Source organism: Plectrocnemia conspersa, unplaced genomic scaffold (assembly GCF_051122295.1).
Source record: "Plectrocnemia conspersa isolate PC_06_02 unplaced genomic scaffold, ASM5112229v1 ptg000001l, whole genome shotgun sequence".
NCBI lineage: Eukaryota > Metazoa > Arthropoda > Insecta > Trichoptera > Polycentropodidae > Plectrocnemia > Plectrocnemia conspersa.
Genome location: NW_028277165.1, coordinates 164583 through 187540, shown reverse-complemented (window position 1 = coordinate 187540; position 22958 = coordinate 164583). Strand labels below are relative to the sequence as shown.

Sequence of the window (22958 nt, the reverse complement as noted above, 5' to 3'; positions counted from 1 at the left end):
AAACCTGTTGCGAACATTCAACAGTCTACGACAGGGCGATGCTCTAGCGTAGGGATGGCTAACCTTTTCCCCAAGTGGGTCAAATTTGATATTTTTTCATTAAATCCATGTGGCGGGTCACAGGTTGAGTAATTAAAACAATAATAAATAAAGGCTTACAAGTTTTATTAACATTGAAGTTTACAAGCAAAATTTCAATGAACTCTTTATAAATGAAATAAAGAAAGGAAAAATAAACCGTGTAATGGGAAATCTATTGTTGTTTATTTGTGCAGGTGCATAGTTAGTGGTTTTTAATCTTACGCATGCAGCGGTCATTTTTTTACTAAGTCGATTTCATAGTCCTGATTTAATAAAATTAATCAATGAAAATAAATAACTGTTTGCGTGCATACGTCGAACCGAACATAGTTAAAAGCGCAGTAGCTAACCTTTTCATTCCTTCAAATGAGCTTGGTGAAGAGTTCCATTCTTGTAATATTATATTTCGACTTTTTCCTCTATTGATTTATTCTCAATTTCATGTGCTTTTTTCACTAATTCGACGTTTAATTCTATAAATTTATTTCTCCATATAAAACTGTTTTGGAACTTACTAATTCCATTTCTAAATTATCGATATTTAGCCAATTGAAGAAACTCAACTCTAAAGATTTATATTAAATTATGTGTGGGGATATAACAAATGTAATAGTTGTTTAAATTGATTATTCCTGTCTTTATTTCTTCTAAACACGATCAACATCGTTTAATTGCTTTATCATTAGTTTCTAAATTAACTGAAGTTACAAAATATTTCATTGTTTTCGAATTTAAATCATTAATGAATATATCGATTCTCATCTTGTTCACGTAAGAAGATTTTTATTTCATGGTGCAAATTAACAAAGCGATTTAAAACTTGTCCATCGAACGTTAGTGTACATTAAAAGTCCTGAATATTGAAAATCTACCTCTTCTAATAATTTTGAAAATTCTCGCTTATTTAAAGCTTGTGCAGATAATATATATGATTTGCAACACTTGTTACAATTGATATCACATTATCGAATGATTTTAATTTCCCTTTTCTGCAATGAAATTCAGTTGAAAGATGTTAAATTTTTGGCTTCAGTAGGTTTATAAATCCTATGTTTTTTCCAACCATGCTTGGGGCACCATCAGTCGTTACAGAAACAATCTTCATTTCAGTAATGTTTAACGTAAACTTGTTCATAATTCAGCACCGGTAGTTCTTTCTGGCAAATTCATCAATTTGATCAATTCTTCTTTTATAATATTTCCAGATTTAAATCTCACAATACCTGTTGTATATCTGTACTCTCGTCCAAAGAAATCGAGTACATTCACAAAGTAATCGTGTCAAAGTATCTTCGTCCAAAGCTAATATACGATCTTTTCCCTCAAAGTCAGCAAATAAAGATCGCTAACCCTGTCGATTTTTTCCATGTCGTGCAATACAATGCGACTAAAAATATTTAAAAACAATGAAATGAGATTTTTATGCATCGTTTCAAAATGTCGCCTTACGTTGTAACTATGAGACAGATGCTTTTATTGTCTGTTTCAATAACTCCATACTTGAAAAGCCATTCTTCATCGTATTATCTTACTTTCTTAACTGTTGACATGGTGATCTTCAGGATTAATATATTTATAATTACTATCTATTTATTATATATATATATATATATATATATATACAAAATAATTTACCTGTTTGAAATTGTTCACCTGCTCTTTTGATATGACAATCCAATAAACGATTTGTTTCGCGAACTCCGGTGACAGCCGCTGTTAGGCCGTAACAAGATTTGTAATGGCCATATACAGAATAGATGGAACACAACTACCAATTATTAAAGTAAAACAATATAGAAGAGTACAGTAAAACATTTGTCATTCGCGTTAATGATGATGATTCTTCTACTGATTCAAGTGATGACAACGACGATCAATAAATGGATACTAAATACTTTCACCAACACCACGGCCTCATCTGGTTTCTATGCTATCCATAACGATCTGGTAAAAGTATATAAAAAAATCATTTTTTCAAATTTCGAATAGACCTTTAAAATAAATTATTTAAATATAATAAATTAAACAATTAGTAACTTTGTGCGACCTATCCCATCCACAGTCGTCCGCTCTTTTTAAATGACGGGACCTGTACATTTGCGTTGCTTTGTCGGGCCCTCAGCGCCAAGCGCACGTATACATGCGTTCGTCTAAACCCATGTTTTTTTTAATAATACTAGAGGGAGATGGCTCGCTATAATTGTTTTAAAAATCAATTCGTATTTTTATTAAGATTTTACAAAATTATTATTATAACAATTTGAGCTAAAACAGCGATGTGTATACATATATATTTAATTTTTTTTATCAAATATAATATTTTTTAATAAAAGAATATTTTAAATTTGTATGTTGCTGGCTTTATTAACTTATACTATAAATCATTAAAAATATAGCCAACGTTCTATGGTTTGATGAACATCTAAATAACTTAATTAAAAATATAAATATGTGTCATCACAAATGGAAGCTACAACCTAGTATTATCTTAGCCCAGAAAAAACTCTCGCTTATCGAAGGAAAATAAAAGTAAAATACTATATTAAAATGTTTAATAATACTAATAATAACCAATTGAAAATATGGAAAAATATTAAAACAATTATCAAAAACACTCGAAAAATGTAATTTTAAATAATAATGGAGATTTAATTATAGATAAAAAAATAATAGACAATGAATTTAATAAACATTTCATCTTAATTGAAACATTTTTATCAAATCAAACACAAATTTCCATTGATGATATAACACTATCACAAATATGGCTCAAGTTAACAGATCTTATAAGTATCGACCTATATCTGTTACCAATTATATCAAAAAATTTTGAATCAATTATAGCCAATAGAATAAATTAGTTTTTGAAAAGCTTAGTTTACAATATGGATTTAGAAGCAAATCCAAAACAAAAAATGCGGCTTTTGCTTTAATTAATGAAATACAACAAAGGCTTAATGATAAAAATAAAACTTCAGCATTATTTATAGACATAAAAAAAGCTTTTGATAGAATAAACCAGGCATGGCGAACCTTTTTGGGTGTGTGGATATAAAATAAATTTTGATGTCTTTTCAAATCTCCTGAAATGTTTAAATCTTGAAGAAAACTCGTTGATTATCGATTGAATAACTACAGAAAATTATTGTGTTAATTTGATTTGGTCTGGCTTTTCTTCTGCAAAATTTTTTTTTGTATTTGGGAAGTATTTGAAGGTGTTAGATACAACTTCACGATAAAAAATTTGTAATTTAGCTTGAAATTCTTTGATTAAATCAAACATAACATTAATTGTTTTGTTAACACCTTGCAGTTTGATATTTAATTCATTTAAATGTAAGCACAAATCAGTAAAAAACATTAATTTTGACAGCCATTCGACGTCTAGTAGCTCATTATATTTTTCAATGAGATTTTCGTTAATTAAAAAAAGCTTAACTTCATCCAAACACTTTTCAGCAACTTAACCATCGCACGTTGTTGTACATAAGTAAACCATTATATACTGAGTTTACCTCGTTTAATAATTCTAAAAAAAATCGTTCATTTAATCCGCGTGCAGATATCAAATTGACTAATTTCGTTACAAGAATCATAACATCTTACAGTGCCTAAAGATCTATTTCTCTTTCAGTGAGTGCTTTTACAACTGCATTGCAAATATCTATTCCTTTTGTTGTTGTTGCTAATGATATTAAACTGATCAATTCTTCTTTGATATTATTTCCATTGCAGTATCGACTAAAAATTACTAAACGAACTGATCCAGTTATAGGTAAATTCAATCTGAAGACTTTATATCTATGTTTCGTTTTAGCCATGCTTGTTTGAGGCATCAAAACTAGCAGCAGTTATATTTGAACGACTGCCGATAAATTTCATTAGGGATGTAGATTGCAATAAATTCTTTTTGTTCTTCCTTACTTTTTTCAAGGAGAGATCTCAAAATGCCGTTTAACTGACCAATACAACTGTCCCAGAACATACTGCTTTTCCGCCTTTGTTAATCATGCCATACTCTTCAGCTCATTTTGTCACATCGTATTTGGTGAAAAACATTACTCAACGATGATGTTGTAATTTTTCACTTGTCAGAAACAGCGTATTATTGTATATATTGAATATATTATATGAACATGGTCAATGTTAACACCTCTACTATCAGCGAGATGTTAGAGATCGACGAACTTATCTTCACTCACTGACAGTGACACCTGCAACGTTGGTAAACAACAAATTACAACGAACATAACCTCAAATGAAAACAAACGTCAAAGGCAGTGCTGCCAGCTTAAATATTATTTCAAGTTCCACGATAAAATAGTTGTTTACGTTATTAAAACGATTGTCGTTTATCTGATAAGTAATAAAAAACATTTGATAAGTAATAAAAATTAAAAAATATTTTTGAATTTGGAAATCGTTCGCGTGCAATCCAAATTCTCAAACGTGCGTTGGTTCGCCATGCCTGCAATAGACCATAACATGTTATTAGAGTAATGAAACCATATCGGAATAGTTGGACCAACGATAAATTTATTAAAAAGCTATTTAAATAATAATAAACAAATAGTTGTGATAAGTGGTACGTAAAATGGTAGTGAGGTGGTCAAGTGTAAAATTCCACAAGGGTATACTATTATATTTAATCTGTACATTAATGATTTAACCCTATGTAACTTTGCAGAAAGGATTCAACTGTATGCTGATGATACAGTGCTAATATATAATATAACTCTAAAACATACAAACCATACAAAATAACATGCAGAGTTATTTGATCAATATTAACGAATGGATGAGATTTACCAAATTAAAAAGTAATGAAAAAAAAATACTATATAATATTTAATTACAAAAAGTGATAATATAACATTCTTAGGTCTGCTATTGGATAAGAGTTTAATTTTTTATACCCATATTGCTTGTATAATAAAAACAGTATTACCAATGTCAAAAAATTTATACAGGTTTCAAAATATTTTATCATATAAAACTAGATTAAACATATATTATTCACATATTCATAGTCATCTAGCATATGTCTTGCGTTTGTGAGTTTACAAGTCAATTAAAAATAAAATCACAATACAAAATATGTAGTGCTATAAAAAAATTATTGAATTTACCTTTTGATGCTCACACAAAAGACATATATATAAAAACAAAATTTTTGCCTATTACTACTTATTCTTCTAAAATATGAATTATTAATATTAACCAAAAAAATGTTAGAGGAAAAATCAATTATAAATACTAAATTTAAATTTAGAAAAGAGATACATTATTCTAAAAATTGATCGATGATTTACACATCCTTCAAACATTTTCTGTAAAGTTTGACACAAATTCTTTAAAATATATTGCTTTTAAAACATATAACGATTTAACAAAATCAACTAGCAATAATATCTAAGATTTTTATTTTTAATAAATTCATGGAACTTTACTCAAATAAGATTAAGTTGTTGAATAATACATACATCATATAATATTGTTTTGATATTATATGATTCTTAAATTGATTAATAGTTTAAGTGTATTTAATATATTTTCCCTAATATATACGTATTTATTTATAATTAGAATGTATCAAATTGTAACGGCAGAATAAATAGTTTTCTACTCATGCAAAATTACGTACATAATTAAATATTATTTTTTGTTACAATATACTATTCTTAAGCACCCTGTCATGTTTGCTAGAAAAATCCAAAACGTTATTTTTTTGCAAATTAGCGGCAAATTTTGAAATTTATAACACTCATACATTCGTAAGTTAAAATTATTCTTTAAGTTCGTTGTTCATAAAACTTTGAACAGCTAAGCCTGCACCAAAAAATTTATTAAAAAAAAAAATTTTTGCTTCAAAACAAGCAATATAAGACTTTTTGCCAATAAATTCCTTTGTTATAAATTTTTTTATTCAGATTTTCCCCCACAAAGTAATGATACTTTAAAATTTTAAATTCGCCGACATTTTGAGAAAAAAACTAAATATTTTTTTCATATTATTAAGGAAATGCTTAAAAACTGTATTCGATAACAAAATTGAATGTTTTTTATTGATATAAAAAAATTCAGAAAGTTGACTTTATTGCAAGTCTCTCGTATAAAAAGGCTTATAAAAAAAACCGATCGAACTAATACATCGCTTGTTTTGAAGCAAAAAATTTTTTTTTTATATTTTTTTTGACGAAATTTGCTAACAAACATACACAGGATGCTTAAGAATTCTATACTGTCGCAAAAATTGAAATTTAAATATGTATAAATAAGCTCACCCTGACCTTAACTATATTGCCAATCTTATGAGCGTATGTATAGTGGGTCTATCGACTCATAACACTAAACGTGTTTTAAAAAAAAAAACTTTTTTTTTTAAATTTTAATATTTTTAAATTATTTTTAAAGTATCGTAAGTATATTCGAAAGCTCTATTTTTGTTTAAAAAATCAAGTCAATATCTTAAAAAGGAACCAAATACGAGCGTTAACTATATGCAGAGTCGCATAAAAGCTCGTTTGGGGTCCCTGTCAATATACCGTAAGACTCGGTTTTTATCAAAAAAAAAATAATAAAAAATTGTTTTTCAATGCAAAATTAAGTTTCTTAACACTTTACGCATACAATATTTTTCAGTAGAATTTAATTTTGCAAAGTTATAACACTTTGAATTTTTACATTAGCCGCCATTTGAAATAAATATTATATAATTTTTTTAATACATTACGTATAGGGTGTGCACGGTAGTTCTATGCGATACTAAAAATTTAATTTTTAATCTTTGATACCAAGCAGTTAGGAGCGTTAACTCTTCTGAAAGTCTCAAAATGGCTAGTATGGGGGTACGATCGAACTGATACATCGCTTGTTTTGAAGTAAAAATCTATATTTTTTATATTTTATTTTGATGTATTTTAAGCTTCTAAACGTTTTATGAATTGCGAACTTTTTGTTAAAATTTAACACTACTGAGTTATGAGTAATTGAATTTTTATACTTGTCGCCATTTTGCAAAAAATTAACACTTTAGATTTTGCTCACAAACATACACAGGCTACTTAAGAATTCTATACTGTCACAAAAATTGAAATTTAAATATAGATAAGAAAGCTCACACTGACCTTAACTATATTGCAAATCTTATGAGCGTATGTATGGTGGGTCGATCGACTCATAAAACTAAACGTGTTTTGAAAAAAAAACCTTTTTTTCATTATTTAGAAATTTTTCTAAACTGATTCGTAAGCATATTCTAAAGCTCTATTTTTGTTAAAAAATTTCCGTCAATATCTTAAATAGGAACCAAATACGAGCGTTAACTATATGCAGAGTCGCATAAAAGCTCGTATGGGGTCCCTGTATATATACCGTAAGTCTCTGTTTTTATCAAAAAAAAAATATTCAAAAATTGTTTTTAAATGCAAATTAAGTTTCTAAACACTTTTTGCATACTACATTTTTATGTAGAATTTTATTTTGCAAAGTTATGAGACTTTGAATTTTTACATTAGCCGCCATTTAAAAAATAAATTTTATATATTTTTTTAATACATAACGCATAGAGGGTGCACGGTTTTTCTATGCGATTCTAAAAATTTAATTTTAAATCTTTCAAACCAAGCACTTAAGAGCGTTAACTCTTCTGAAAGTCTCAAAATGGCTAGTATTGGGGTACGATCGAACTAATAAATCGCTTGTTTTGAAGCAAAAATCTATATTTTTTATATTTTATTTATATGTATTTTAGGCTTCTTAACGTTTTATATTCAACGAACTTTATGTTAAAATTTAACACTACTGAGTTATGAGTGATTGAATTTTTATACTTGTCGCCATTTTGCAAAATATTGACACAATGGATTTTGCTAACAAACATACACAGAATGCTTAAGAATTCTTTACTGGCACAAACATTGAATTTTAAAAATGTATAAATAAGCTCACACTGACCTTAACTATATTGCAAATCTTATGAGCGTATGTATGGTGGGTCGAACGACTCATAAAACTAAACGTGTTTTGAAAAAAAACCTTTTTTTCATTATTTAGAAATTTTTCTAAACTGATTCGTAAGCATATTCTAAAGCTCTATTTTTGTTTAAAAAATCAAGTCAATATCTTAAAAAGAAACCAAATACGAGCGTTAACTATATGCAGAGTCGCATAAAAGCTCGTTTGGGGTCCCTGTCAATATACCGTAAGACTCGGTTTTTATCAAAAAAAAAATAATAAAAAATTGTTTTTCAATGCAAAATTAAGTTTCTTAACACTTTACGCATACAATATTTTTCAGTAGAATTTAATTTTGCAAAGTTATAACACTTTGAATTTTTACATTAGCCGCCATTTGAAATAAATATTATATAATTTTTTTAATACATTACGTATAGGGTGTGCACGGTAGTTCTATGCGATACTAAAAATTTAATTTTTAATCTTTGATACCAAGCAGTTAGGAGCGTTAACTCTTCTGAAAGTCTCAAAATGGCTAGTATGGGGGTACGATCGAACTGATACATCGCTTGTTTTGAAGTAAAAATCTATATTTCTTATATTTTATTTTGATGTATTTTAAGCTTCTAAACGTTTTATGAATTGCGAACTTTTTGTTAAAATTTAACACTACTGAGTTATGAGTAATTGAATTTTTATACTTGTCGCCATTTTGCAAAAAATTAACACATTGGATTTTGCTCACAAACATACACAGGCTACTTAAGAATTCTATACTGTCACAAAAATTGAATTTTAAAAATGTATAAATAAGCTCACACTGACCTTAACTATATTGCAAATCTTATGAGTGTATGTATGGTGGGTCGATCGACTCATAAAACTAAACGTGTTTTAAAAAAAAATCTTTTTTTCATTATTTAAAAATTTTTCTAAACTGATTCGTAAGCATATTCTAAAGCTCTATTTTTGTTAAAAAATTTAAGTCAATATCTTAAATAGGAACCAAATACGAGCGTTAACTATATGCAGAGTCGCATAAAAGCTCGTATGGGGTCCCTGTATATATACCGTAAGCCTCGGTTTTTATCAAAAAAAAAATATTCAAAAATTGTTTTTAAATGCAAATTAAGTTTCTAAACACTTTTTGCATACTACATTTTTATGTAGAATTTTATTTTGCAAAGTTATGAGACTTTGAATTTTTACATTAGCCGCCATTTTAAAAATAAATTTTATATATTTTTTTAATACATAACGCATAGAGGGTGCACGGTTTTTCTATGCGATTCTAAAAATTTAATTTTAAATCTTTCAAACCAAGCACTTAAGAGCGTTAACTCTTCTGAAAGTCTCAAAATGGCTAGTATTGGGGTACGATCGAACTAATAAATCGCTTGTTTTGAAGCAAAAATCTATATTTTTTATATTTTATTTATATGTATTTTAGGCTTCTTAACGTTTTATATTCAACGAACTTTATGTTAAAATTTAACACTACTGAGTTATGAGTGATTGAATTTTTATACTTGTCGCCATTTTGCAAAATATTGACACAATGGATTTTGCTAACAAACATACACAGAATGCTTAAGAATTCTTTACTGGCACAAACATTGAATTTTAAAAATGTATAAATAAGCTCACACTGACCTTAACTATATTGCAAATCTTATGAGCGTATGTATGGTGGGTCGAACGACTCATAAAACTAAACGTGTTTTGAAAAAAAACCTTTTTTTCATTATTTAGAAATTTTTCTAAACTGATTCGTAAGCATATTCTAAAGCTCTATTTTTGTATAAAAAATCAAGTCAATATCTTAAAAAGAAACCAAATACGAGCGTTAACTATATGCAGAGTCGCATAAAAGCTCGTTTGAGGTCCCTGTCAATATACCGTAAGACTCGGTTTTTATCAAAAAAAAAATAATAAAAAATTGTTTTTTAATGCAAAATTAAGTTTCTTAACACTTTTTGCATACAATATTTTTCAGTAGAATTAAATTTTGCAAAGTTATAACACTTTGAATTTTTACATTAGCCGCCATTTGAAATAAATATTATATAATTTTTTTAATACATTACGTATAGGGTGTGCACGGTAGTTCTATGCGATACTAAAAATTTAATTTTTAATCTTTGATACCAAGCAGTTAGGAGCGTTAACTCTTCTGAAAGTCTCAAAATGGCTAGTATGGGGGTACGATCGAACTGATACATCGCTTGTTTTGAAGTAAAAATCTATATTTCTTATATTTTATTTTGATGTATTTTAAGCTTCTAAACGTTTTATGAATTGCGAACTTTTTGTTAAAATTTAACACTACTGAGTTATGAGTAATTGAATTTTTATACTTGTCGCCATTTTGCAAAAAATTAACACATTGGATTTTGCTCACAAACATACACAGGCTACTTAAGAATTCTATACTGTCACAAAAATTAAATTTTTAAATATAGATAAGAAAGCTCACACTGACCTTAACTATATTGCAAATCTTATGAGTGTATGTATGGTGTGTCGATTGACTCATAAAACTAAACGTGTTTTAAAAAAAAAACCTTTTTTTCATTATTTAGAAATTTTTCTAAACTGATTCGTAAGCATATTCTAAAGCTCTATTTTTGTTAAAAAATTTAAGTCAATATCTTAAATAGAAACCAAATACGAGCGTTAACTATATGCAGAGTCGCATAAAAGCTACATAACGCATAGAGGGTGCACGGTTTTTCTATGCGATTCTAAAAATTTAATTTTAAATCTTTAAAACCAAGCACTTAAGAGCGTTAACTCTTCTGAAAGTCTCAAAATGGCTAGTATTGGGGTACGATCGAACTAATAAATCGCTTGTTTTGAAGCAAAAATCTATATTTTTTATATTTTATTTATATGTATTTTAGGCTTCTTAACGTTTTATATTCAACGAACTTTATGTTAAAATTTAACACTACTGAGCTATGAGTGATTGAATTTTTATACTTGTCGCCATTTTGCAAAATATTGACACAATGGATTTTGCTAACAAACATACACAGGATGCTTAAGAATTCTTTACTGTCACAAAAATTGAATTTTAAAAATGTATAAATAAGCTCACACTGACCTTAACTATATTGCAAATCTTATGAGCGTATGTATGGTGTGTCGATTGACTCATAAAACTAAACGTGTTTTAAAAAAAAAACCTTTTTTTCATTATTTAGAAATTTTTCTAAACTGATTCGTAAGCATATTCTAAAGCTCTATTTTTGTTAAAAAATTTAAGTCAATATCTTAAATAGAAACCAAATACGAGCGTTAACTATATGCAGAGTCGCATAAAAGCTCGTATGGGGTCCCTGTATATATACCGTAAGACTCGGTTTTTATCAAAAAAAAAATATTCAAAAATTGTTTTTAAATGCAAATTAAGTTTCTAAACACTTTTTGCATACCACATTTTCATGTAGAATTATATTTTGCAAAGGTATGAGACTTTGAATTTTTACATTAGCCGCCATTTTAAAAATAAATTTTATATATTTTTTTAATACATAACGCATAGAGGGTGCACAGTTTTTCTATGCGATTCTAAAATTTAATTTTAAATCTTCAAAACCAAGCAGTTAAGAGCGTTAACTCTTCTGAAAGTCTCAAAATGGCTAGTATTGGGGTACGATCGAACTAATAAATCGCTTGTTTTGAAGCAAAAATCTATATTTTTTTTTATTTTATTTATATGTATTTTAGGCTGCTTAACGTTTTATATTAATCAAACTTTATGTTAAAATTTAACACTACTGAGTTATGAGTGATTGAATTTTTATACTTGTCGCCATTTTGCAAAATATTGACACAATGGATTTTGCTAACAAACATACACAGGATGCTAAAGAATTCTTAACTGTCACAAAAATTGAATTTTAAAAATGTATAAATAAGCTCACACTGACCTTAACTATATTGCAAATCTTATGAGCGTATGTATGGTGGGTCGATCGACTCATAAAACTAAACGTGTTTTGAAAAAAAAACCTTTTTTTCATTATTTAGAAATTTTTCTAAACTGATTCGTAAGCATATTCTAAAGCTCTATTTTTGTTAAAAAATTTTAGTCAATATCTTAAATAGGAACCAAATACGAGCGTTAACTATATGCAGAGTCGCATAAAAGCTCGTATGGGGTCCCTGTATATATACCGTAAGACTCTGTTTTTATCAAAAAAAAAATATGCAAAAATTGTTTTTAAATGCAAATTAAGTTTCTAAACACTTTTTGCATACTACATTTTTATGTAGAATTTTATTTTGCAAAGTTATGAGACTTTGAATTTTTACATTAGCCGCCATTTTAAAAATAAATTTTATATATTTTTTTAATACATAACGCATAGAGGGTGCACGGTTTTTCTATGCGATTCTAAAAATTTAATTTTAAATCTTTAAAACCAAGCACTTAAGAGCGGTAACTCTTCTGAAAGTCTCAAAATGGCTAGTATTGGGGTACGATCGAACTAATAAATCGCTTGTTTTGAAGCAAAAATCTATATTTTTTATATTTTATTTATATGTATTTTAGGCTTCTTAACGTTTTATATTCAACGAACTTTATGTTAAAATTTAACACTACTGAGTTATGAGTGATTGAATTTTTATACTTGTCGCCATTTTGCAAAATATTGACACAATGGATTTTGCTAACAAACATACACAGGATGCTTAAGAATTCTTTACTGTCACAAAAATTGAATTTTAAACATGTATAAATAAGCTCACACTGACCTTAACTATATTGCAAATCTTATGAGCGTATGTATGGTGGGTCGATCGACTCATAAAACTAAACGTGTTTTGAAAAAAAAACCTTTTTTTCATTATTTAGAAATTTTTCTAAACTGATTCGTAAGCATATTCTAAAGCTCTATTTTTGTTAAAAAATTTAAGTCAATATCTTAAATAGGAACCAAATACGAGCGTTAACTATATGCAGAGTCGCATAAAAGCTCGTATGGGGTCCCTGTATATATACCGTAAGACTCTGTTTTTATCAAAAAAAAAATATTCAAAAATTGTTTTTAAATGCAAATTAAGTTTCTAAACACTTTTTGCATACTACAATTTTATGTAGAATTTTATTTTGCAAAGTTAGGAGACTTTGAATTTTTACATTAGCCGCCATTTTAAAAATAAATTTTATATATTTTTTTAATACATAACGCATAGAGGGTGCACGGTTTTTCTATGCGATTCTAAAAATTTAATTTTAAATCTTTAAAACCAAGCACTTAAGAGCGTTAACTCTTCTGAAAGTCTCAAAATGGCTAGTATTGGGGTACGATCGAACTAATAAATCGCTTGTTTTGAAGCAAAAATCTATATTTTTTATATTTTATTTATATGTATTTTAGGTTTCTTAACGTTTTATATTCAACGAACTTTATGTTAAAATTTAACACTACTGAGTTATGAGTGATTGAATTTTTATACTTGTCGCCATTTTGCAAAATATTGACACAATGGATTTTGCTAACAAACATACACAGGATGCTTAAGAATTCTTTACTGTCACAAAAATTGAATTTTAAACATGTATAAATAAGCTCACACTGACCTTAACTATATTGCAAATCTTATGAGCGTATGTATGGTGGGTCGATCGACTCATAAAACTAAACGTGTTTTGAAAAAAAAACCTTTTTTTCATTATTTAGAAATTTTTCTAAACTGATTCGTAAGCATATTCTCAAGCTCTATTTTTGTTAAAAAATTTAAGTCAATATCTTAAATAGGAACCAAATACGAGCGTTAACTATATGCAGAGTCGCATAAAAGCTCGTATGGGGTCCCTGTATATATACCGTAAGACTCTGTTTTTATCAAAAAAAAAATATTCAAAAATTGTTTTTAAATGCAAATTAAGTTTCTAAACACTTTTTGCATACTACATTTTTATGTAGAATTTTATTTTGCAAAGTTATGAGACTTTGAATTTTTACATTAGCCGCCATTTTAAAAATAAATTTTATATATTTTTTTAATACATAACGCATAGAGGGTGCACGGTTTTTCTATGCGATTCTAAAAATTTAATTTTAAATCTTTAAAACCAAGCACTTAAGAGCGGTAACTCTTCTGAAAGTCTCAAAATGGCTAGTATTGGGGTACGATCGAACTAATAAATCGCTTGTTTTGAAGCAAAAATCTATATTTTTTATATTTTATTTATATGTATTTTAGGCTTCTTAACGTTTTATATTCAACGAACTTTATGTTAAAATTTAACACTACTGAGTTATGAGTGATTGAATTTTTATACTTGTCGCCATTTTGCAAAATATTTTCACAATGGATTTTGCTAACAAACATACACAGGATGCTTAAGAATTCTTTACTGTCACAAAAATTGAATTTTAAACATGTATAAATAAGCTCACACTGACCTTAACTATATTGCAAATCTTATGAGCGTATGTATGGTGGGTCGATCGACTCATAAAACTAAACGTGTTTTGAAAAAAAAACCTTTTTTTCATTATTTAGAAATTTTTCTAAACTGATTCGTAAGCATATTCTAAAGCTCTATTTTTGTTAAAAAATTTAAGTCAATATCTTAAATAGGAACCAAATACGAGCGTTAACTATATGCAGAGTCGCATAAAAGCTCGTATGGGGTCCCTGTATATATACCGTAAGACTCTGTTTTTATCAAAAAAAAAATATTCAAAAATTGTTTTTAAATGCAAATTAAGTTTCTAAACACTTTTTGCATACTACATTTTTATGTAGAATTTTATTTTGCAAAGTTATGAGACTTTGAATTTTTACATTAGCCGCCATTTTAAAAATAAATTTTATATATTTTTTTAATACATAACGCATAGAGGGTGCACGGTTTTTCTATGCGATTCTAAAAATTTAATTTTAAATCTTTAAAACCAAGCACTTAAGAGCGTTAACTCTTCTGAAAGTCTCAAAATGGCTAGTATTGGGGTACGATCGAACTAATAAATCGCTTGTTTTGAAGCAAAAATCTATATTTTTTATATTTTATTTATATGTATTTTAGGTTTCTTAACGTTTTATATTCAACGAACTTTATGTTAAAATTTAACACTACTGAGTTATGAGTGATTGAATTTTTATACTTGTCGCCATTTTGCAAAATATTGACACAATGGATTTTGCTAACAAACATACACAGGATGCTTAAGAATTCTTTACTGTCACAAAAATTGAATTTTAAACATGTATAAATAAGCTCACACTGACCTTAACTATATTGCAAATCTTATGAGCGTATGTATGGTGGGTCGATCGACTCATAAAACTAAACGTGTTTTGAAAAAAAAACCTTTTTTTCATTATTTAGAAATTTTTCTAAACTGATTCGTAAGCATATTCTCAAGCTCTATTTTTGTTAAAAAATTTAAGTCAATATCTTAAATAGGAACCAAATACGAGCGTTAACTATATGCAGAGTCGCATAAAAGCTCGTATGGGGTCCCTGTATATATACCGTAAGACTCTGTTTTTATCAAAAAAAAAATATTCAAAAATTGTTTTTAAATGCAAATTAAGTTTCTAAACACTTTTTGCATACTACATTTTTATGTAGAATTTTATTTTGCAAAGTTATGAGACTTTGAATTTTTACATTAGCCGCCATTTTAAAAATAAATTTTATATATTTTTTTAATACATAACGCATAGAGGGTGCACGGTTTTTCTATGCGATTCTAAAAATTTAATTTTAAATCTTTAAAACCAAGCACTTAAGAGCGTTAACTCTTCTGAAAGTCTCAAAATGGCTAGTATTGGGGTACGATCGAACTAATAAATCGCTTGTTTTGAAGCAAAAATCTATATTTTTTATATTTTATTTATATGTATTTTAGGCTTCTTAACGTTTTATATTCAACGAACTTTATGTTAAAATTTAACACTACTGAGTTATGAGTGATTAAATTTTTATACTTGTCGCCATTTTGCAAAATATTGACACAATGGATTTTGCTAACAAACATACACAGGATGCTTAAGAATTCTTTACTGTCACAAAAATTGAATTTTAAAAATGTATAAATAAGCTCACACTGACCTTAACTATATTGCAAATCTTATGAGCGTATGTATGGTGTGTCGATTGACTCATAAAACTAAACGTGTTTTAAAAAAAAAACCTTTTTTTCATTATTTAGAAATTTTTCTAAACTGATTCGTAAGCATATTCTAAAGCTCTATTTTTGTTAAAAAATTTAAGTCAATATCTTAAATAGAAACCAAATACGAGCGTTAACTATATGCAGAGTCGCATAAAAGCTCGTATGGGGTCCCTGTATATATACCGTAAGACTCGGTTTTTATCAAAAAAAAAATATTCAAAAATTGTTTTTAAATGCAAATTAAGTTTCTAAACACTTTTTGCATACCACATTTTCATGTAGAATTATATTTTGCAAAGGTATGAGACTTTGAATTTTTACATTAGCCGCCATTTTAAAAATAAATTTTATATATTTTTTTAATACATAACGCATAGAGGGTGCACGGTTTTTCTATGCGATTCTAAAAATTTAATTTTAAATCTTCAAAACCAAGCAGTTAAGAGCGTTAACTCTTCTGAAAGTCTCAAAATGGCTAGTATTGGGGTACGATCGAACTAATAAATCGCTTGTTTTGAAGCAAAAATCTATATTTTTTATATTTTATTTATATGTATTTTAGGCTTCTTAACGTTTTATATTCAACGAACTTTATGTTAAAATTTAACACTACTGAGTTATGAGTGATTGAATTTTTATACTTGTCGCCATTTTGCAAAATATTGACACAATGGATTTTGCTAACAAACATATACAGAATGCTTAAGAATTTTTTACTGTCACAAAAATTGAATTTTAAACATGTATAAATAAGCTCACACTGACCTTAACTATATTGCAAATCTTATGAGCGTATGTATGGTGGGTCGATCGACTCATAAAACTAAACGTGTTTTGAAAAAAAAACCTTTTTTTCATTATTTAAAAATTTTTCTAAACTGATTCGTAAGCATATTCTAAAGCTCTATTTTTGTTAATAAATTTAAGTTAATATCTTAAATAGGAACCAAATACAAGCGTTAACTATATGCAGAGTCGCATAAAAGCTCGTATGGGGTCCCTGTATATATACCGTAAGACTCTGTTTTTATCAAAAAAAAAATATTCAAAAATTGTTTTTAAATGCAAATTAAGTTTCTAAACACTTTTTGCATACTACATTTTTATGTAGAATTTTATTTTGCAAAGTTAGGAGACTTTGAATTTTTACATTAGCCGCCATTTTAAAAATAAATTTTATATATTTTTTTAATACATAACGCATAGAGGGTGCACGGTTTTTCTATGCGATTCTAAAAATTTAATTTTAAATCTTTAAAACCAAGCACTTAAGAGCGTTACTCTTCTGAAAGTCTCAAAATGGCTAGTATTGGGGTACGATCGAACTAATAAATCGCTTGTTTTGAAGCAAAAATCTATATTTTTTATATTTTATTTATATGTATTTTAGGCTTCTTAACGTTTTATATTCAACGAACTTTATGTTAAAATTTAACACTACTGAGTTATGAGTGATTGAATTTTTATACTTGTCGCCATTTTGCAAAATATTGACACAATGAATTTTGCTAACAAACTTACACAGGATGCTAAAGAATTCTTAACTGTCACAAAAATTGAATTTTAAAAATGTATAAATAAGCTCACACTGACCTTAACTATATTGCAAATCTTATGAGCGTATGTATGGTGGGTCGATCGACTCATAAAACTAAACGTGTTTTGAAAAAAAAACCTTTTTTTCATTATTTAGAAATTTTTCTAAACTGATTCGTAAGCATATTCTAAAGCTCTATTTTTGGTAAAAAATTTAAGTCAATATCTTAAATAGGAACCAAATACGAGCGTTAACTATATGCAGAGTCGCATAAAAGCTCGTATGGGGTCCCTGTATATATACCGTAAGACTCTGTTTTTATCAAAAAAAAAATATTTAAAAATTGTTTTTAAATGCAAATTAAGTTTCTAAACACTTTTTGCATACTACATTTTTATGTAGAATTTCATTTTGCAAAGTTATGAGACTTTGAATTTTTACATTAGCCGATATTTTAAAAATAAATTTTATATATTTTTTTAATACATAACGCATAGAGGGTGCACGGTTTTTCTATGCGATTCTAAAAATTTAATTTTAAATCTTTTAAAACTAAGCACTTAAAAGCGTTAACTCTTCTGAAAGTCTCAAAATGGCTAGTATTGGGGTACGATCGAACTAATAAATCGCTTGTTTTGAAGCAAAAATCTATATTTTTTATATTTTATTTATATGTATTTTAGGCTTCTTAACGTTTTATATTCAACGAACTTTATGTTAAAATTTACCACTACTGAGTTATGAGTGATTGAATTTTTATACTTGTCGCCATTTTGCAAAATATTAACACAATGAATTTTGCTAACAAACATACACAGGATGCTAAAGAATTCTTAACTGTCACAAAAATTGAATTTTAAAAATGTATAAATAAGCTCACACTGACCTTAACTATATTGCAAATCTTATGAGCGTATGTATGGTGGGTCGATCGACTCATAAAACTAAACGTGTTTTGAAAAAAAAACCTTTTTTTCATTATTTAGAAATTTTTCTAAACTGATTCGTAAGCCTATTCTAAAGCTCTATTTTTGTTAAAAAATTAAGGTCAATATCTTAAATAGAAACCAAATACGAGCGTTAACTATATGCAGAGTCGCATAAAAGCTCGTATGGGGTCCCTGTATATATACCGTAAGACTCGGTTTTAATCAAAAAAAAAATATTCAAAAATTGTTTTTAAATGCAAATTAAGTTTCTAAACACTTTTTGCATACCACATTTTTATGTAGAATTATATTTTGCAAAGTTATGAGACTTTGAATTTTTACATTAGCCGCCATTTTAAAAATAAATTTTATATATTTTTTTAATACATAACGCATAGAGGGTGCACGGTTTTTCTATGCGATTCTAAAAATTTTATTTTAAATCTTTTTAAACCAAGCACTTAAGAGCGTTAACTCTTCTGAAAGTCTCAAAATGGCTAGTATTGGGGTACGATCGAACTAATAAATCGCTTGTTTTGAAGCAAAAATCTATATTTTTTATATTTTATTTATATGTATTTTAGGCTTCTTAACGTTTTATATTCAACGAACTTTATGTTAAAATTTAACACTACTGAGTTATGAGTGATTGAATTTTTATACTTGTCGCCATTTTGCAAAATATTGACACAATGGATTTTGCTAACAAACATACACAGGAAGCTTAAGAATTCTTTACTGTCACAAAAATTGAATTTTAAAAATGTATAAATAAGCTCACACTGACCTTAACTATATTGCAAATCTTATGAGCGTATGTATGGTGGGTCGATCGACTCATAAAACTAAACGTGTTTTGAAAAAAAAACCTTTTTTTCATTATTTAGAAATTTTTCTAAACTGATTCGTAAGCATATTCTAAAGCTCTATTTTTGTTAAAAATTTAAGTCAATATCTTAAATAGGAACCAAATACGAGCGTTAACTATATGCAGAGTCGCATAAAAGCTCGTATGGGGTCCCTGTATATATACCGTAAGACTCTGTTTTTATCAAAAAAAAAATATTCAAAAATTGTTTTTAAATGCAAATTGAGTTTCTAAACACTTTTTGCATACTACATTTTTATGTAGAATTTTATTTTGCAAAGTTATGAGACTTTGAATTTTTACATTAGCCGCCATTTTAAAAATAAATTTTATATATTTTTTTAATACATAACGCATAGAGGGTGCACGGTTTTTCTATGCGATTCTAAAAATTTAATTTTAAATCTTTAAAACCAAGCACTTAAGAGCGTTAACTCTTCTGAAAGTCTCAAAATGGCTAGTATTGGGGTACGATCGAACTAATAAATCGCTTGTTTTGAAGCAAAAATCTATATTTTTTATATTTTATTTATATGTATTTTAGGCTTCTTAACGTTTTATATTCAACGAACTTTATGTTAAAATTTAACACTACTGAGTTATGAGTGATTGAATTTTTATACTTGTCGCCATTTTGCAAAATATTGACACAATGGATTTTGCTAACAAACATACACAGGATGCTAAAGAATTCTTAACTGTCACAAAAATTGAATTTTAAAAATGTATAAATAAGCTCACACTGACCTTAACTATATTGCAAATCTTATGAGCGTATGTATGGTGGGTCGATCGACTCATAAAACTAAACGTGTTTTGAAAAAAAAACTTTTTTTCATTATTTAGAAATTTTTCTAAACTGATTCGTAAGCATATTCTAAAGCTCTATTTTTGTTACAAAATTTAGGTCAATACCTTAAATAGGAACCAAATACGAGCGTTAACTATATGCAGAGTCGCATAAAAGCTCGTATGGGGTCCCTGTATATATACCGTAAGACTCTGTTTTTATCAAAAAAAAAATATTCAAAAATTGTTTTTAAATGCAAATTAAGTTTCTAAACACTTTTTGCATACTACATTTTTATGTAGAATTTTATTTTGCAAAGTTATGAGACTTTGAATTTTTACATTAGCCGCCATTTTTAAAATAAATTTTATATATTTTTTTAATACATAACGCATAGAGGGTGCACGGTTTTTCTATGCGATTCTAAAAATTTAATTTTAAATCTTTAAAACCAAGCACTTAAGAGCGTTAACTCTTCTGAAAGTCTCAAAATGGCTAGTATTGGGGTACGATCGAACTAATAAATCGCTTGTTTTGAAGCAAAAATCTATATTTTTTATATTTTATTTATATGTATTTTAGGCTTCTTAACGTTTTATATTCAACGAACTTTATGTTAAAATTTAACACTACTGAGTTATGAGTGATTGAATTTTTATACTTGTCGCCATTTTGCAAAATATTGACACAATGGATTTTGCTAACAAACATACACAGGATGCTTAAGAATTCTTTACTGTCACAAAAATTGAATTTTAAACATGTATAAATAAGCTCACACTGACCTTAACTATATTGCAAATCTTATGAGCGTATGTATGGTGGGTCGATCGACTCATAAAACTAAACGTGTTTTGAAAAAAAAACCTTTTTTTCATTATTTAGAAATTTTTCTAAACTGATTCGTAAGCATATTCTAAAGCTCTATTTTTGTTAAAAAATTTAAGTCAATATCTTAAATAGGAACCAAATACGAGCGTTAACTATATGCAGAGTCGCATAAAAGCTCGTATGGGGTCCCTGTATATATACCGTAAGACTCTGTTTTTATCAAAAAAAAAATATTCAAAAATTGTTTTTAAATGCAAATTAAGTTTCTAAACACTTTTTGCATACTACATTTTTATGTAGAATTTTATTTTGCAAAGTTATGAGACTTTGAATTTTTACATTAGCCGCCATTTTAAAAATAAATTTTATATATTTTTTTAATACATAACGCATAGAGGGTGCACGGTTTTTCTATGCGATTCTAAAAATTTAATTTTAAATCTTTAAAACCAAGCACTTAAGAGCGTTAACTCTTCTGAAAGTTAAAAATGGCTAGTATTGGGGTACGATCGAACTAATAAATCGCTTGTTTTGAAGCAAAAATCTATATTTTTTATATTTTATTTATATGTATTTTAGGCTTCTTAACGTTTTATATTCAACGAACTTTATGTTAAAATTTAACACTACTGAGCTATGAGTGATTGAATTTTTATACTTGTCGCCATTTTGCAAAATATTGACACAATGGATTTTGCTAACAAACATACACAGGATGCTTAAGAATTCTTTACTGTCACAAAAATTGAATTTTAAAAATGTATAAATAAGCTCACACTGACCTTAACTATATTGCAAATCTTATGAGCGTATGTATGGTGTGTCGATTGACTAATAAAACTAAACGTGTTTTAAAAAAAAAACCTTTTTTTCATTATTTAGAAATTTTTCTAAACTGATTCGTAAGCATATTCTAAAGCTCTATTTTTGTTAAAAAATTTAAGTCAATATCTTAAATAGAAACCTAATACGAGCGTTAACTATATGCAGAGTCGCATAAAAGCTCGTATGGGGTCCCTGTATATATACCGTAAGACTCGGTTTTTATCAAAAAAAAAATATTCAAAAATTGTTTTTAAATGCAAATTAAGTTTCTAAACACTTTTTGCATACCACATTTTCATGTAGAATTATATTTTGCAAAGGTATGAGACTTTGAATTTTTACATTAGCCGCCATTTTAAAAATAAATTTTATATATTTTTTTAATACATAACGCATAGAGGGTGCACGGTTTTTCTATGCGATTCTAAAATTTAATTTTAAATCTTCAAAACCAAGCAGTTAAGAGCGTTAACTCTTCTGAAAGTCTCAAAATGGCTAGTATTGGGGTACGATCGAACTAATAAATCGCTTGTTTTGAAGCAAAAATCTATATTTTTTTTTATTTTATTTATATGTATTTTAGGCTTCTTAACGTTTTATATTAATCAAACTTTATGTTAAAATTTAACACTACTGAGTTATGAGTGATTGAATTTTTATACTTGTCGCCATTTTGCAAAATATTGACACAATGGATTTTGCTAACAAACATACACAGGATGCTAAAGAATTCTTAACTGTCACAAAAATTGAATTTTAAAAATGTATAAATAAGCTCACACTGACCTTAACTATATTGCAAATCTTATGAGCGTATGTATGGTGGGTCGATCGACTCATAAAACTAAACGTGTTTTGAAAAAAAAACCTTTTTTTCATTATTTAGAAATTTTTCTAAACTGATTCGTAAGCATATTCTAAAGCTCTATTTTTGTTAAAAAATTTAAGTCAATATCTTAAATAGGAACCAAATACGAGCGTTAACTATATGCAG

At 27.4% G+C, this 22958-nt stretch overlaps 1 long non-coding RNA gene across 3 annotated transcripts; it reads right to left on the bottom strand.

Annotated features, from left to right (window-relative positions):
• Positions 1-148: 148 nt before the first annotated feature.
• On the bottom strand, positions 149-1809 carry LOC148238264 (uncharacterized). 3 transcript variants are annotated; one of them, XR_015810540.1, is made up of 4 exons: positions 1717-1809; positions 1531-1637; positions 1305-1468; positions 149-1238 (listed from the first exon to the last, which is right to left on the bottom strand). It is a non-coding gene; the product is annotated as an uncharacterized LOC148238264 (long non-coding RNA). The 3 variants fall into 3 exon arrangements; XR_015810541.1 differs by having other exon boundaries at positions 149-1234; XR_015810542.1 differs by having other exon boundaries at positions 1735-1809.
• Positions 1810-22958: the final 21149 nt, after the last annotated feature.